Consider the following 16,271-nt stretch of genomic DNA (forward strand, 5'->3'; position numbering starts at 1 on the left):
GCTGTTTAAAAAGATGAGAATTTATTAAAGTTATAGTTCAGGTGAGAGCTAGAAATAGTATGGCATAAAATTAAAAAAAAAAAGAGGAAAAGTAGAGGTGAAAGAAACTAAGATGACAAATAGTGACAGGGAAAAGATTTTCCCTGTGTTTGTCGAAACAAACAAACAGATCATTAGGAGGACACAGAGGGGATTGTACTGCAGAGGGTATTTGTCACTTCTGTGAGGTGAGGTGGCGTTTGGGTGAGATTTGATCTGAAGAACAACAGGCCAAAGAGCAAAGAAAAAACTTAAAAATCTTCTGAAGAAACCCCCAGTTTCATTAAAATTACATGTTTGATAGTTTGGAATCTCAAGTTTTAATGTAATTTCATTGTTCTATCTGAATTCTGGTTTGAGGTCAGCTTCTGGTTCTTGCCATCTTGTGGTGTGGTGCTGCACTGCGACCATCCTTCAGCTCCTCTGCAGATACAGCAGCTGTAAAACAATGAGCTTTCATAAACGTCTCACCGAAGGAAAAAAAGACCATTCCTTTGGTGATTCCTTTCTATAATTTGCAGTCTTTTTGCTGGGTTTAGGGCTTCATTTAAACGCTGTTTCTCTTTTTGTTTCCCCAGTTCTTAACAAGAGTCCACGCCATTCCCAGTCTGGAACCTGAGCCTGACAGAAAGGACCTCTGTTTCCAGCCTGATATCTTGGGCCATTTCCTACTTGCATGGGTACAGTCTCCACACTCTTCTTCTTGAAGCTGTACTTGGAGTTGAAAAAACTCCAGTTCATCATATCCTTCACTGAGGCCACTTTTTAAATAGTCCTTTAATGGTAGTGTACAGCTCCTGTCCTCCCTCTTTTATCCTACCCTTCCTAACCTTCCAAGGACCACATACTTTTAAGCAGGAGATACTCAGAGAGAGATAGCAGACCTTTGGAACCCACAGGCTTTAAAGGGAACCACTACACTGTTGCAATGCTCTTTATTGCAGCAGTCCACATACAGGAGCCAAGTCCCACAGAGTTACCACAGGTGTTTCCTATTTTTAGTATTCTAAATACAGGGCATGTGTGCTGTTAGTGACATGCTATTGCGCTTCAAGGTGCTGGAAAATGATTAATGTATAAGGGTGTCTACTGCCAGCTTCTGATCCAAGTTCACTGACTTTCAGTTAACCAGTTAGAAGTCATGTCTCATGCATGTCTTGTCTCAGACGTTTCCAATCATAGTAAGAGTTGAGCATTTTTGACACTAGGGTCCTCTCTCTCCCAGTTTGCCAGAATGATGACTTCATTCTGAGCTTGAAGAACTTGAAGGTCAGTCAAAAAGATGTCTAACTGGTTTACCTAAGGCTGGCTGGTTCTGCCTGTCCTCGCTACCTGATAAGCCTGGGATCCAGTGACAAAGAACCTGAGTGTAACATGTCTGCAGAGAGGGTGTAGTCCTGTTTCACAGAATTCCATTAATGACTTTAGACTTTTTTTTCCCAGTTATACTGAGAAAAAAAAATCCTCCGGTGTCTTCAGTTTGCAGACCTGATGGGGAAAAAGTACAAGAGAGGGAAAAAGAAATTGATGAGTTAAATTTAAAAAAAAAAAAAAAAAGAAATGATTGTGCACTCACAGTTCATGTCAAAGTTTCTTTTTTTTACTTGCTTGTTTGTTTGGTTTTTTTTTTTAAAAAAACACAATAACAATAACAACAAAACCAAACCAGAACTGAGAGACAGACGAAACTATGAATAAAGAAGAAATTTCTTTGCTGTAGGATTTTGATGAAATTCAGAAGTTATATTTGGATACCTGAATATTGTGCCTCTGTGTGTATCCTTAGGAGGATTTAAGAAAGCTTGTACTGGTTGTTGTTGGAGATGGAACATAAAATCATAGAATAAATCACAGAATGATTTGTGTTAGAAGACACCATCTGGTTCCAACTCCACTGCCATGGGCAGGGACATCTTCCACCAGACCAGATTTCTCAATGTCCCATCCAGCCTGGCCTTGAACACTGCCAGGGGTGGAGCATCTACAACTTGTCTGGGCAAAGTGTTCCAGTGCCTCAAAATATATTGCACTTTGCACTGTCTGATATGTAAAAACCCACTTGAGTGCTAGTAGATCATCCGAGGAGAATTTAACCTCGTTTCACCAAAATTTTTGTGTTCAGGAAGTATTTTTTTCTTGCAGCTGGTATGAATTTTAGCTTTGGTGAATTTGTCATCCTTTTCATGAAAAAGGTTGGTGGTGAATAACAACACCATTTCTAAGCTAAAATGTGCAGTGCAAAAATGAGGCACTGAAACAGCAGCTCTTTCCTGCCAGTGGCAAACACACACACACACACCATGAGCTTTGTGCTAACTGGTCAGAGCCATACAGAGAGCAGGAGCTGCACAGACTGAAATATAATGAAGAGCTAAGATTTTGTGCCTGCCAAAGGGAAAGTCTGAAAAACAAAAGGACTGTGGGTTGTCTTCCCATTACATCAAGAACTGCACTCAACAACCACAAGGACCAAAAGTGCCCTGCACTCTCAACCTGCCTACATACACATATAGGATGTTCAGTACTGCCTGTCTCCTTCCCACTTCCATCTATTCGGGTTTTTTCCACAGTCTCTGTAAATGTTTGCTCTAGAGAAGACTACTCAAGCTAGGGAAAGACAAGGGTAGAATATGGGAAATGGTGAAATAAAACCTATCCTCACTCAGATTTGCCAAAGACTCCCTACAAGACACAGCTGCTTGATAATACGTGCTAGAAGTCTGGGTCATAACATACAGGCACAGACACACACACACAAAGAGAGAGAAAAGAGTGGCTACATACCAAAGTGTGAAAGAGTCAGATATAGAAAAAAGGCTAACAAAAAGGAAAATAGAAACCATGTTAAAAACTGGTTTCCTTTCAGAGTTTTGACTAATATCTGGAGGCCAACAATGAGTATACCACATCAGAGACCCTTTTCACCTTGCCTGAAGTAATGAGCTCATGTTTGCAGATTGCCTAACACTTTGTTTTCAAGCCAAAAGTATCAGATTTACACTCAAGTAACAAATTGTTACAATGTGGGAAGAGGTTATGGACAAAGTACAAATCTGTGGGATGCTTTAACCATCTACGGTTGTGCTTATTAGACCATGTAACAGAAAAGGAGCCGATCCTAAGAGCCATAGCTCCTATCAGGGGAAAGACGGAATGGTGCAGTGCCATTCCTTCCCTGATTCATCAGGATATTTCATTAATGCAAAGTAACTATATATGTATTTAAAAATGCCTTCAGTTATCTTGTTTGCTTCCTGGAATTCCTCACTTTAATTATAAGTAAGCATAGTTTTGAATGTTGTGGGGAAAAATACACTGGGTACCTTCTTCCAAAATGAGTATTTGCCTTTTCTGCTCCTTGGTTAGATGAAGTACTGAAAACAAGCTCCAAGACCCCAGCTGCTGTCTTCTTTGAAGGCAGGAGCCTATGGATGCACTCATGAGCATATGTGTGTTTTCCCTATTCATCCCACTCATCTACTCATCTATCTGCTTCAGTCTCCAGTTCTCTGCTAAACCTGTCAGAGTTAAATTAAAGGAGAACTTGGACTTAAATGAAGACTATCCAGTTGTTTTAAGACAGACCAGCTTTTAGTAGATCCCATTTGATAATTCAGCATTCAGTGCCTCCGTATATCTTCAGTAACTACCTAAGAGGAAGAGTCACTATGGGGTTTCCAAGGAACAGTGAAAATTTTAAGAATATATTTTAGGTCTTCTGCTTTGGTAAGCATGGTAAGTATTTTGGAGGAAATTGAATTAATTGACTTAGCATCTGTTTCTGCAAATATTTTTTGCTATACAGTTGTGTGTCTTTAGGGGCACTGCTTCCCTGTGTACTGAAAGTCCTTTCTTCCCCTGTTTTAATTACTGATTGGAGATGATTGCTGTAAATACATGAAAACCTGAGTCACTTTCTTCATTTTATAGTTTGAAAAATACTTCTCTAACCATGGCTCAGAAAAGTTTAAAAGATAATTAATTTTTTTTTTAGTGTAGACACTGGAAAATATTTAAATCAGTGCTCCTTCCACTCTCTTTCTCCCCTTCAACCCCCCTTGCTTACTTTCTTTCTTGATATCTTATTGAACAGGAAAAGGGAGGGGGGAAAAATGCAGGGTTTGGAGGAAAGAATCAAAGTGATGAGGTAAAAATCCTCTTTGCATATTCTTTCCCTGTTTCCATTCCCCCAGGGTCCTTGAAGGCAAAGATAAAAGTATCTCAGATGGCCAACAAAGTGTCTCTGCTTGATTTTACTGAAAGGGAGAACATGAGACAAAACAGACTCCAGTGTGGTTGCCATTTAAATTAGCTATAGAAAATTGTGATGACAGTCTCAGTTAATTAATAAATCATTATTACAATTTCATATATTAATATTCTGACTACAATGAAAAGTCTACATGTCTTTGAGAATACTGCACATGCCAAATACTGCTTTGTTATAAGTCATTCAACAGATGATTTCCTTCTGTTAACGATATTCTTCAGAAAACAATTTAATGCTTCAGAGGAAAAAATGTATATTCTACAGTCCTGCCATAAAGAATAGTATTTGGGAAGATTTCCTGAATTTAGCTTCTTTGCTGCAGGTTCAGAAGGCTTTTCTCATTTCACAGCTGAATTGGCTCCGTGACTCTTCTGAGCAGTTTAAGAGAGCAGTGTCTATTGTTATTTATTTTTTATCTCCAGTACCACGTGGAATTAGTGAGAGCAGTGTGATGCTCCTCATATTTGGTTAAAACCTGGTGGTAATAATGCCAAGGTCATGGGTTCAATCCTGTGTATGGTCCATTCACTTAAGAATTGGAGTTGGTGATCCTTGTGGGTCCCTTTCAGCTGAGAATATTTTTGATTCTGTGATATTCACCTGGGGAAATACCCTCATTGTCCTGCTTTTAGTGACCTTCCTCTTACAGAATCTCTACACTCTATTCTCCAGTAAAATCCCTCTGCATCTTTGTTTGGCTTCAAAGAGCTGCTTGAGGTGAGAAAGGCTTTGGGTTGAGCTGGGCATCTCCATGAGAGCAATTTGTTGTTATTGATGGTGGATTTTGATGATGTGTGAGGCCCACACAAAAATAAGAAAAAGAAATGTATTTTTGGTCCTTTGGAAATACTTTATGTAGTTTGAAATCAAGTGTTCCAATGAATTATCAGATTCTTAAAATGTAAATAAATGAATAAATAGATAAAATTAGTTTAAAAAATCCAGAATTAAATATTTTGGATTGTTCAAAATTCCACTCCCTGTTAATTTTGTTAAAATTGTTTATCAACAGAGACTTGAATTTGAAGGGGATTTTCAATCTCCTGAAACTCAATATTTTACTACCTTTATGTTTTGAACACTGTTGTCTTTAGAAAAGCTGCTAAAAGCTGGAACACATTTTCATGATTCTAAGTGAGCAAAACATTTAGTAGTACAATCTTAAACTGCTCCATTTAACTGGCATTGCAAAATGTTCCACAGTGTTACATACCAAATACTAAAAAAAAAAATATAAACTCTTGCTTCTTGCAAACACAACTTAGCCTGTACCATACTGCATATAATTCTGGCTACATTGCCTCTATATCTGAGATAATTCAATTAAAGTAGTCTTGAGTATCTCCACAGTCCATCAAGCAAAAATATTTGAGGAGCAAGCTGAGATGTAATCCTCTTCTCTTACTCCTGGAAAAATTGGAAATTCTTCCACTGAAATTAGTACAGTAAATATAGTGTGAAGTATCTCCTCTGAGGAAAAAACCTGGCCCAAGGTTTCTGGAATCTTTGGGTGAAGTCTCAAAGTGAAGGGTACCATATTATTATTTGGTGAAATGCAAACATATCACTGCAGTGGCATTCAGCACTTAGATCACAGCTCCCTATTATAATATGCCAGGAAGCACTGGAGGTAGGCAACCCTTTCAAGAACACATTTCATCCCTAATCCTGACTCTTCCTGCTTTCCCTCTTCATTGCCTCAGCGGTTTGAGTTGAGCTGTAGTCTTGACAAAGAACATGTTTGGATAATTGTTAGCTGGGTACTCTCAAACAGTTTTATAACATCAGGCTAATAAATTTACCACCACTAAGGGACTTTTCAAAACAAACATTTCTTAGGAACAAAAAAGTCTTGAGGATGAGTGATGAAATAGCTAGTATTTTCTAAGGAATCAGAAAGAAAGATAAATTCATCCAGAAATCTGTTGTTAGTGGAAAAAAAATATTCAAATTTCAGATAAACTCTTACCATACGCAGAACAAATTGAACTGCAAAGTTGTTTCATGGAAGAATAAGGCCTGTATTATAAAGCTGTGAGACCTAACAAAGAGAAATGATTCTCATTTTGATCTGTCCACAGTAAAATAGCATCACATGAGTTATTATCAACATTTAACTTCATCCACATGATACCTCTGGTTTTGTTCTTGCATGGCTTCTGACTGTATATACTTCACTGCTTCATTGGGAAAAAACAGAAAAACCCACAAACTTTGTACTTTCTCAGCTGTCAGAAAATAAAATTCTTGACTTTTTGCTTTTGTGTTTTTTGTTGGTGTTTTTTTTTTTGGCTCAGTGGAACCATGACTGGTTTCTGTTCCTAGCCCTGCAGAAGAACTCTGGGGATACCCACACTCTCCTCTTTTGTATGGAAAAAAAGGCTCTATATTCAACCACGAGAAGTTCACATGTATGATGATGATTTCATATGAAAATAACTTAAACTGTAGCACCTTCTTCATTCTCAGGTGTTATGTGTGCACAAGTGGGTTGTATGCCAATGATTTCTTTACTGAGAAGTAAACTTTAGATCATCTGTCTCCAAGAGAGAATACTGCAGATTGACAATATTAAATTTCTTTAAGAGGTGAAACAAAATACATGGGCTTATAGAAGGATTAGAGAATTATATCCCAGCTGGAAAATTTTATGGGTACAGAAAAAACTGTGTGAGTGAAATACCAGTATCATAAAATAAATAACAGGAAATATGGTAATTTATGTGATAGAGAAAATTGTCACTTTCAGAACTGCCAGAAAATCAACAGCATTTCACCCATTTGACTTCAGAAGTGAACTTCGACCTCAGAGGCTTAAAAATATATGAAGAGGAGTGAAATGAAATAAGAGCTCATGAATCCAATATGGATTTAGAAAGAAGAAAGCAGTCTGTGCTGAAAGAGTTTTATGGAAGTTGGGAATGCATGTAATCAGAATTTAACTTATTCCTGGAAAGTGATTTAAAATACGCCAGATAAATTCCATTCTGCAAAATGAACAATTAATGGGGCTCCTAATTTAGAAAGCATCTCAATTCAGAAATGGCCTTTAAGCTTGTTTAACCTTAATCATATGTGGAAAACCCACTGAACTCAGCTGGAAATTAAATGCAAAAAACAAGAGAAGGTAGAGTAAGTCTACTCAGTAGTTTGCATTACTAATACTTTGTATTTCTGGAGATCCTTGAATCTCCTCAGAAAAAGGTGCTTCACAAATACTGCTGACTAATCAGTACAGTTTCCATCTGACAGGCCACAGAGTTAGGAAAGGAGAAGCAGGGGTGCAAATCCCTGAGACAGCCCAAGTGCAGCTACCTCTTCCCTTTTAGAGTGGACGTGGAACAAAGAAACCATCTCACATTGCATGACCTTGCAATGCCCAGTAATTGTTACCCACCCTTAGACCATAAGGACGATCCTACCGCTGCTAATTTCTATTTTAAGTGCAGTGGAATGCTGCGGTCACGCTGATACCGCTCTGCAGACGCTGCTGGCAAGTGATAGCATAACATTTAATGACAATTACTGCATGTATAGAAATGATACTGGCCACTGGGAAGCAGTTGTTGTAGGAATGTTGCTCCTGCTCTTGCAGTTGCTCTAAAGCCTATTAGAAACTGCATTTTCCCATTTTTATCCTGACATTTGTGTAATTTTAGCTTCTACAGTTTGGCAAATACAGCCATATATTTTTGGCTCACCCCTAAGTTATCTGAAGCAGAGCAGTGTGATTCCAGGCAGAAGAAGGCAGAATTGTCTCAGAATAACAAGCAGATTTTTTTTAATGCAGTGCAAATGGTTCATACATTATTTTTGCATGAATCAGACATTTATTTTCTAAAGGGAGACAGGGTGGGGGGAAGGAGGACAAAATCTTTTACTTAAGTCCTCTCATAGTTCATTGCTGCATATCAGCTTATAGCGACAAGCCAATGTATGCTAGGCTTCTTGGTTATTGTGCTTTTGAAGATTAGCTGTTTTGAGTCATGAGGGTGTGTTACCTCACCCCAATTACAGAACTCCAGTAGAAATAGTAAAAACAGGCAGCATGAAGGAAGAAAGGGGAACTTTTCTAGTATTCACAGGACATTCACATGAGCTGCATGGGCAGGATGAAATCATGCAATTGCCAAGAAACAAAAGCAAGTAGAAAATGAACAACTGTGAAATAAAAGGAGTCCTACAAATGCTAGAAGATGGAGGCTGACTTGCTTTTATTCTGTGACCTTTCTTTGTGTTGTACTTTCAACCGTAGAACTCTACAGACAAGATGGCACCAACTAAACCTAGAAAATGAATAACTACCAAGATAATCCAAAGAATAATGAGGTTGCAACAACTGCAAAGATGCAAAGAAAACTGATGTCAGTTATCTCTTCACAGAGCTCAGCGAGAAGGAATCAAATACTTAGTCTTTAAAATGAATGGGTTTAAAACCTGAGATCACAGTTTGGCTTATCAGGACATGCTGATGTACAGGATTATGCAGAAGTCATATACTTGAGTCTTAGCATATGTTTAATTTTGGGAAATTTGTTCTGCAGCACATTGTATCACTCTTACACTGAGGGGAGAAAACTTGCTGTTTGCAGAGGGCTATTTGAATTAAACTTTTAAAGTAGAAGGAATGTCAGTAGTAAGTCCGACTTTCTAATAAGATAACTCTTTGGACTTGGTTGTGACTTGTATTGAAAGACTGCAGAAGTAAGAAAAATTAGGAGATCTCCTTATTACACTGTGTGTTTTAAAACAGGTCTTGGACCTTGATTGCTGGGAGAGGACTTCTTACAGCAGATGTTCAAGAAGGTCAGTGAATGGATGTAGGCTCGGCCCTCTCCCAACCTCTGACCATCATGGTTGACCCTTGAAAGGTCAAGAACTACCAGTATATGTTTATTTTAAAGGACCACCCTTACAGAAAAGGAAAAGAACAGCACATGCCAGTGGCACCTCAGAGAAATATCCCCTTTGCATGTATCCCTGGGGGCTGCAGCACACCATTGCTGCAGTCCTAGCCGTCACAGCATAGTCCTAACAGTTTTGTGCTGTCCCTGACTGAATACTGATGAAGATCAATCCCCACCTGTATTGCTTTGTTTCCTACTGTCAGTTTTATTTGGAGGCTTATGATACTGACTATCATTCCAGATACTGGAATCATGGTATTACATGAGAACATTTGCTTTCATTTCAAGCGTAGTACTATATCCATTTGCATAATCCATAGGCTGCACCAGGTGCTGTGCCATTAAACAAGCGTATGGAGCACAAACATGAAGTATCTTAAGGGCAGACAGTTAGAATGATCTCTTGCAACATAAGCACATCTGCAATAACCCTGCTTCTCTTATCTTCTTTGGGAGCTCTTCTAAACATGTGCCCAACTGCTGAAGCAGACAGGAATCTGTCTTTTTATCTGTGCTTTGAAATCCCACTTCCCAGCATCCCAGCAAACTCAGTAGCTACCAGGGAGAATTGTGGGGAACAGGTGTCTGGTCACCAGGAACGACACTGTAGGAACCACGGATAGAAAGCAGAGGCTGTTGTGATGATGTGCACGCTTGAGCAGCCTGCTTGGGTTAAGATTTACTGTAACAATAACCCTTGTCCCTCACTAGCACACTTCTTGTTCTGAGCTCATGCATGTTACAACACAGAAAAATATGTTGAGCTGAGCATTTGTGGGAGGCATGGGGAGAGGAGTTGTCTAAAAAAGTAATTTTAAAATGTCAAAAATAAGGTATCAAATGCAATGAACTCAAATATATTATTAGTATACTGACAAAAGTCCTTGCAGTTTCCACACTGATCTCACTAATTTTTTGGGCTCAACTCATAATTTTCAGTGTTTTTAGAGCTGACAGTATATATTCTTTCGTTATGTACCCTGACATTTTCTCCCCTGAGTGCTTGTACAAGAACAATTCCAATACACTGAATACAGTATCAAGCTTTTAAATAGGGAGTAGAAAAGAAGGAGAGAAAGAGCAGCTAATGAAAGTATGAACTCCTCATCAACGACGTGACCGTCTCTCCTCACCAGCCTTATGTTGGAACATTTCTTCCTCAGGCTCATGACTGGACCAGGGATGGGGAAACGACACTATCCCATTAAGAAAGTCCTGGACATATGTCTACTGTTAGACCAACACTACTTTGATTCCTAGGCGATGCTTAGAAGTGGCAATAACAGCAACCACAGAAAAATGGACTGGTCTATCCATACTGCCAGTCAGCAGTTTATGAACACCATACTTTCTCTCAACCTTTTTACCCCTTACCATATTACAGCTTCACTCCGGTAGCTTAATATGTCCAGTATTCTAAAATATAATCACAAAAAAAAAAATAACACTGTTTACCAAGTTACGGCCTGAACCATGTAATCCATGGATAGCCATATGTCTGGGGAGATGACAGTTTAAGTGATGAGTTTTGTTGCATGTGCACACCATTCCTCAGGAACCTATCGCTTTGATTTAAAAGGTACAGTGCACTTGGCTTGTTCCTCCCAACATGTGCTAATGTTCTATGTTTTTTGCTGCAATAGATTACTTAGCAATTCATACAAATGTTTTGGAGTCAAATTGCTTTCCCATGTTTTATATTATGAACACTTGTTTGGGTCTGGTTCTGTGAGGAATTGTGTGCTTTCAACTGCCAATTAAAACCGTGCTAATGGAAGGCACGTTACACTTCACAGATGTGCAGTGCTATTGCAGGATCGGTCCCCTGGCGTAGACAGTGTGGATACTCTCTGAATGTGGAGCTAATACCAATGACTCATTAGAGGCACTGCACCAGATTATCAGAACATGTAGGAGTAGCAATTCATTTTGTCAGGAACTGCAACGAAAAGATAGTTGTTTATTACTTATTTATTTGGCTGTGCACAGCCTAATTCCCATCTCTTAGTAACAACAAGGAAAATGTTTAGGTCTCAGCTTTTCTAGAGCTCATAAAGTATGTATTTAAAACTCTGGAATGTACTTGTAAGACATCATCTTTCTCATTCTCTTCTAGTTTTAAACATCTCCATATTGATGGGACAGTGTATTTTACTATTCGTTAATGTGTTATCTTTTGGTAACGTATAAGTGAAGTTTTGAACTCCCTATCATCACTGTATGCACATGTGTTTGTGTATGAGTATCTCAGTGCTTGAAATGGCCATGAACAGGACACTGTTTCCTTTCCAACACTGGCAAACATCTCCTTCCTGACTCATCCAAGGTAATGGATATGCTAGACTACATATTTGCAGCTCACTGAAGTGTGTATCTAAAGACCAAGGCCTTTGTGCTCACCTAAGCACAAGCTCACCTTGTGTTCACCTAAGTAAAACATATTGCTACTAGTTATTTCCCATCCATTGAACATCTAAAGGAGAGAGTTAAACTCACACCCAAGAGAAGTAGCTACAATTCCATGTCACTCCATGTATTGGTGGCTTTTGTCCCAGGCTACTCTGGATCCAGTAATTAAGTACTCAAGAAGAAAAGCACTGTGCAATGACTTAGTTAAGTAATTTGGAAATAGCTCCATGCTGAGTTGTCCTTGTTCTGGGGTAGTATTTGGAAAGTCTACACACCAAAATAAATTAGTTTTTTATTAGGTTCATGGAACTTAAATAATCATAGAATCTACTGAGAGGGAAGGGACCCACAAGGATCATCAATTCCAACTCCTGGCCCTGTGGAGGACACCCAAAGAGTCACACCATGTACCTGAGAGCATTGTCCAAATGCTTCTTGAACTCAGACAGGTTTGGAGCTGTGACTACTTCCCTGGGGAGCCTGTTCCAGCGCCCAGCTACCCTTTGGGTGAAAAACCTTTTCCTAATATCCAACCTAAACCTCCCCTGACACAACTTCATGCCCTTTCCCTGAGTCCTGTCACTGGTCATGAGACTGAAGATGTTGGTACTTGTCCCTTTACTTCACCTTGTGAGGATGCTGAAGACCACAATGAGGTCTCCTCTCAGAATCTTCCTCTTGTTTAGACCTTATAGTGTCTCCAAAAGGAAAGCTGGAATGCTGGTTTTATTTCATCATCACTCCTTATATAGAATCATAGAATCATTAAGGTCTAAGATCATCAAGTTCAACCATCAGCCTAGCACTGCCTTGTTCACCACTAAACCACATCACCTAGTGCCAGTTCCACATGAGTTTTTGAACACTTCCAGGGATGGTGACTCCACCACTTCCTTGGGCAGCCTGTTCCAACATCCAATGACTCTTTTCGTAAAGAAATTTCTCCTAATATCTTATCAAAACCTTTCCTGGTTCAAGTTGAGAACATTTCCTCTCATCCTACAGCTTGTTACTAGGGAGAAGACACTGATTCCCACCTAGCTGAAACCTCCTTTCAGGCAGCTGTAGAGAGCAATGAGATCTGAGCCTCTTTTTGTCCAGGCTAAGCATAACCAGCTCCCTCAGCTGCTCTTCATAAGACTTGTGCCCCAAGCCCCTTCACCAGCTCCACTGTCCTTCTCTGGACAAGCTCTGGCACCTCAGTGGCCTTTTTGAAATGAGGGACCCAGAACTGGACACAGGTTTCAAGGTGTGGCCTCACCAATGCTGAGTACGGGGGGAATATCTCTTCCCTAGTCCTGCTGGCCACATTATTGCTGATATAGGTCAGGATGCTCTTGGTTTTCTTGGTCACCTGGGCACACTGCTGGCTCATGTTCAGCTGTCAACCAACATCCTCAGGTCCTTTTCTGATGAGCAGCTTTCCAGGAACTCTTCCCCAATTCTTTATGTTCCAGCTCTCATCCCCATGAAACAATGAGACTTCTTTGGGTTCCTAGTTCCAGCGAAGAAACCTAAGAGCTACCTGGAGAAGCAACTAGCTCTGTTGAAAGTAAACTAAAGTCGCTATTTAAATGGCTTATTGCTGGATTATGATTTTTACCCAAGAGCCAAAAGATAAGATGAAAAAAAACATCAGAACAACAGCTGGCAGGTACAGTGACTTGGTTGTGGTGCCAACCTCTGCAAAAGTAATAGGTAAATATGGAGCAGTTCACAAAAAAGAGTTTGAGGATGATTTTATCATGCTTGATAAACAAAAGAATGTTAAAAACTCAAAAGAGTAGTAAATAAAATGGTTAGAAGTGGATGACAATTTATCCACTATGCACTAAGTATCCCCATTCATTACTTTTTACATGAAAGCAAGTTTGACTTTGATGTTAAATAGATATGCACAGATATGATATTGGCTATGCAGTGCCACAGTGTAGCCCCTCAGTAGACTCTTCCATAGATTTTTAATGCATAGATATCATGGAAGGCCATATAGGTAATTCTTATCCTGTATTAATATGTCCACCTCCAAGAAGTTTAAAACATGATTGAATATTTTTCCCTGAAACCATTTGTCATTCTATTCTGAAGCATCTAACTCTAATCCCTTTTTCTAGATAGGGTTAAAAGTCCTATTGAACAGAGTTACCAAAATTTCATAAGAAAGGTAGCATGGAAATATTTTTTACCATTTTTTAAAAGCTTCCACCCTAATTTTATAAGTCCAAGAAATGCTGGAGTTTTATCTATGTTAAGAATTACTGAAGGTTTTTACTTAAAAAAGAAAAGATTCAACTTACTGGAAAAATTTTTCCCCTAGTTTTGGGAAGTGTTGCCAAGTGAATTTTGAGTTTTGAGTTTTAGGTGAATCATCTCATACTATCCTCCTGCCAATTCCAGGAGTTTCAGAAGGAGTCTTGGTTCTGGTAGTAATGCTCTAAATATATATATATATGTTAAATATACACAGACTCCCTGTGGCCATCACATATCATGTGGTTTATCCAAATCCGAAAGTGACAAGCAGTAGTACGCACCTTCATATTACATTCCATTTAATGGGTGCCAGTGAACTGGACACTGTTGTGTCTGTGTCTGCTGTGGCTTTAGCTCCCACAGATAGAAGTAAACAATACCCAAGGCAAAGTCTGCAGAGACTGAACTTCCATCGAGTCTTCTTTAATCTTCAGCCAGTTGGACAGCTTGGGAGTACTTCAAGAATCTATACTGTATGTGAAAGGGAATCCCATATCCTCGGGTTGTTTTCTTTTTTTTTTTTTTCCTCAGTCATCACGCTCTAGTCTTCGGGACATCATCCCCTTTTACTTTTTTGTGTTTGTATATCTTCAGGTTTCATCAATCATTGGTACTTTTATGTTTCCACATAGGGAGAATTTATGGTGAGAATTCAACATTTAGTACAAAGGGATTTCAATTAATTTGTGAATACTACAGAAGGCTAAGTTTTAGCCTTCTCTGATTATTACAGGGCTACATAGCAAGCTGTCATCCTGTCTTTATTTCCAGCTCAGTTGCATCCCAGTGGTTGAATGCACGATCTGCTCATACACAAAAAGCTTGCCAGAGGCAAAATGTCTCCCAGCACAGGGACTCTTTTGTCCTGTATGTTCAAGATCTTGTAATGTCCCATCTCTGGACAATGTCCAGAACTCAGCATCAATACTCATTGCAGTCAAAGTCTTTTAGCTTTTTATTTTTAAGGTTTCATCCAAAAACATGTCTTCTGTAATTGATATTAGATACCTAAAAAATATGGATAGCACATATGTGAGTAGAATGGCTTCTCAGATCACAATATAGCTTCATACTTAGGCTTGAAAATGTGCATGAGTGTATCTTTGATCTGTGGGTGGCATTATGTATCCAAATGTGCAGTACAAATATTATTTATCCTTTCAGTCAAATCATTTATGACTATCTGACTTTAAAGATAAGCCAACAAGATTCCAGTTTAGAAACATAGTATTCATAACTTCCCCCACTACCCCCCTGCCTCAAATCGCTTTTCATTTTGCCAGACTCTCATTCAAATAGATCGTTTTGGAAGTTCTAAACACCTAACAGTTAATTTGTAATACATTCAGAGCACAAAACAATATATACAAGGAACTGTCTGATCTCTGCCAGGCAACTGAAGAATTGGAATTGTTGATAAAGTTGAAGAGAAAAGAATTTGCAAATAACATTTAATAAATTATTGGCTGGTTATATTAACCCTTTATATGTTGGTTGTTTAAACTACTTAAGCTAATGGTTCACATAGTTTCCTCTACAACGCAATGTATTTTTTGTCATAAAGTTTAGTGTCCTCAAATTATTTTGTACATTATCAGACTGTTTAAGGTATTAAAGAGGATATTTAAAGTCATGAAGTGACTGACAGCCATCTACCTCTGTAAAACAAACCTTCATTTTGTAGGGAAGGGGGTGACCGACCGCCAGAGCAGCTGGGGAGAGGGGTTGGAGCGGCTGGGTCAGGGCATGGGTGGGAGGCTGCAAGGAAGGTTCTGGAGGAAACTCTGTCTGCTGGTGACTCACCTCACAGCATTCACCTCCCAGAGACGCTGATGAATGGAGTGCCAGAGTGGTATTAGGACACACAGTACAGGACTTGAGGCAACATGCTCACGACATGGATAACTGGACCCCGACTAGTAACCATCCATATGTACCTCTTGCTTTTTTTCAAGAAAATAAGTGTCCTGATTGTGCTACATTTAATGTATTTGCATTTGTCTGTCTAAAATTAGCCTGTCCAAAATCACTTCTTTGGTCTGTGGAACAGCATTCAAGATTCAGGAGTAGAGGTGCCTAAGGAGTCAGTGTAATTACAAATTTTTGCTTGATCTCTACATCTAGATTGTTCCTAAAGACCTAATGGACCTGACCTCAGCACCACAGTTGCACAGCCACACTTGGTTTTGCAAACAGTGTAGTGGTAATGTACTCATAGGTGTACGTAGATTAGATATATATTATATAGATAGATAGATGCACAGATACAGAGAGATATAAAGTTGATAGAGAGAGAGGTAGAGATAGAAGTAGATGCATGCACTGATACACTAGCATAGCCAAAATTCAGAGCTGGGTTACTGGAGTCATTGCCCCTGTTTCTGTAGCAGGTA

General features: G+C 39.1%; 1 long non-coding RNA gene across 2 annotated transcripts; it reads right to left on the reverse strand.

Moving 5' to 3' along the window:
• Positions 1 to 261: 261 nt before the first annotated feature.
• Positions 262 to 12,346, reverse strand: LOC127469092 (uncharacterized). Of its 2 annotated transcripts, none has more exons than XR_007903827.1 (5): positions 12,253 to 12,346; positions 10,591 to 10,632; positions 6,279 to 6,350; positions 1,372 to 1,527; positions 262 to 477 (listed from the first exon to the last, which is right to left on the reverse strand). It is a non-coding gene; the product is annotated as an uncharacterized LOC127469092 (long non-coding RNA). The 2 variants fall into 2 exon arrangements; XR_007903826.1 differs by having other exon boundaries at positions 265 to 477; positions 1,339 to 1,527.
• Between the last annotated feature and the right edge of the window lie 3,925 nt (positions 12,347 to 16,271).

The sequence above is a fragment of the Manacus candei genome, unplaced genomic scaffold (assembly GCF_025592945.1).
Source record: "Manacus candei isolate 608988 ecotype Guabito, Panama unplaced genomic scaffold, ASM2559294v1 h1tg000017l, whole genome shotgun sequence".
Taxonomy (NCBI): domain Eukaryota; kingdom Metazoa; phylum Chordata; class Aves; order Passeriformes; family Pipridae; genus Manacus; species Manacus candei.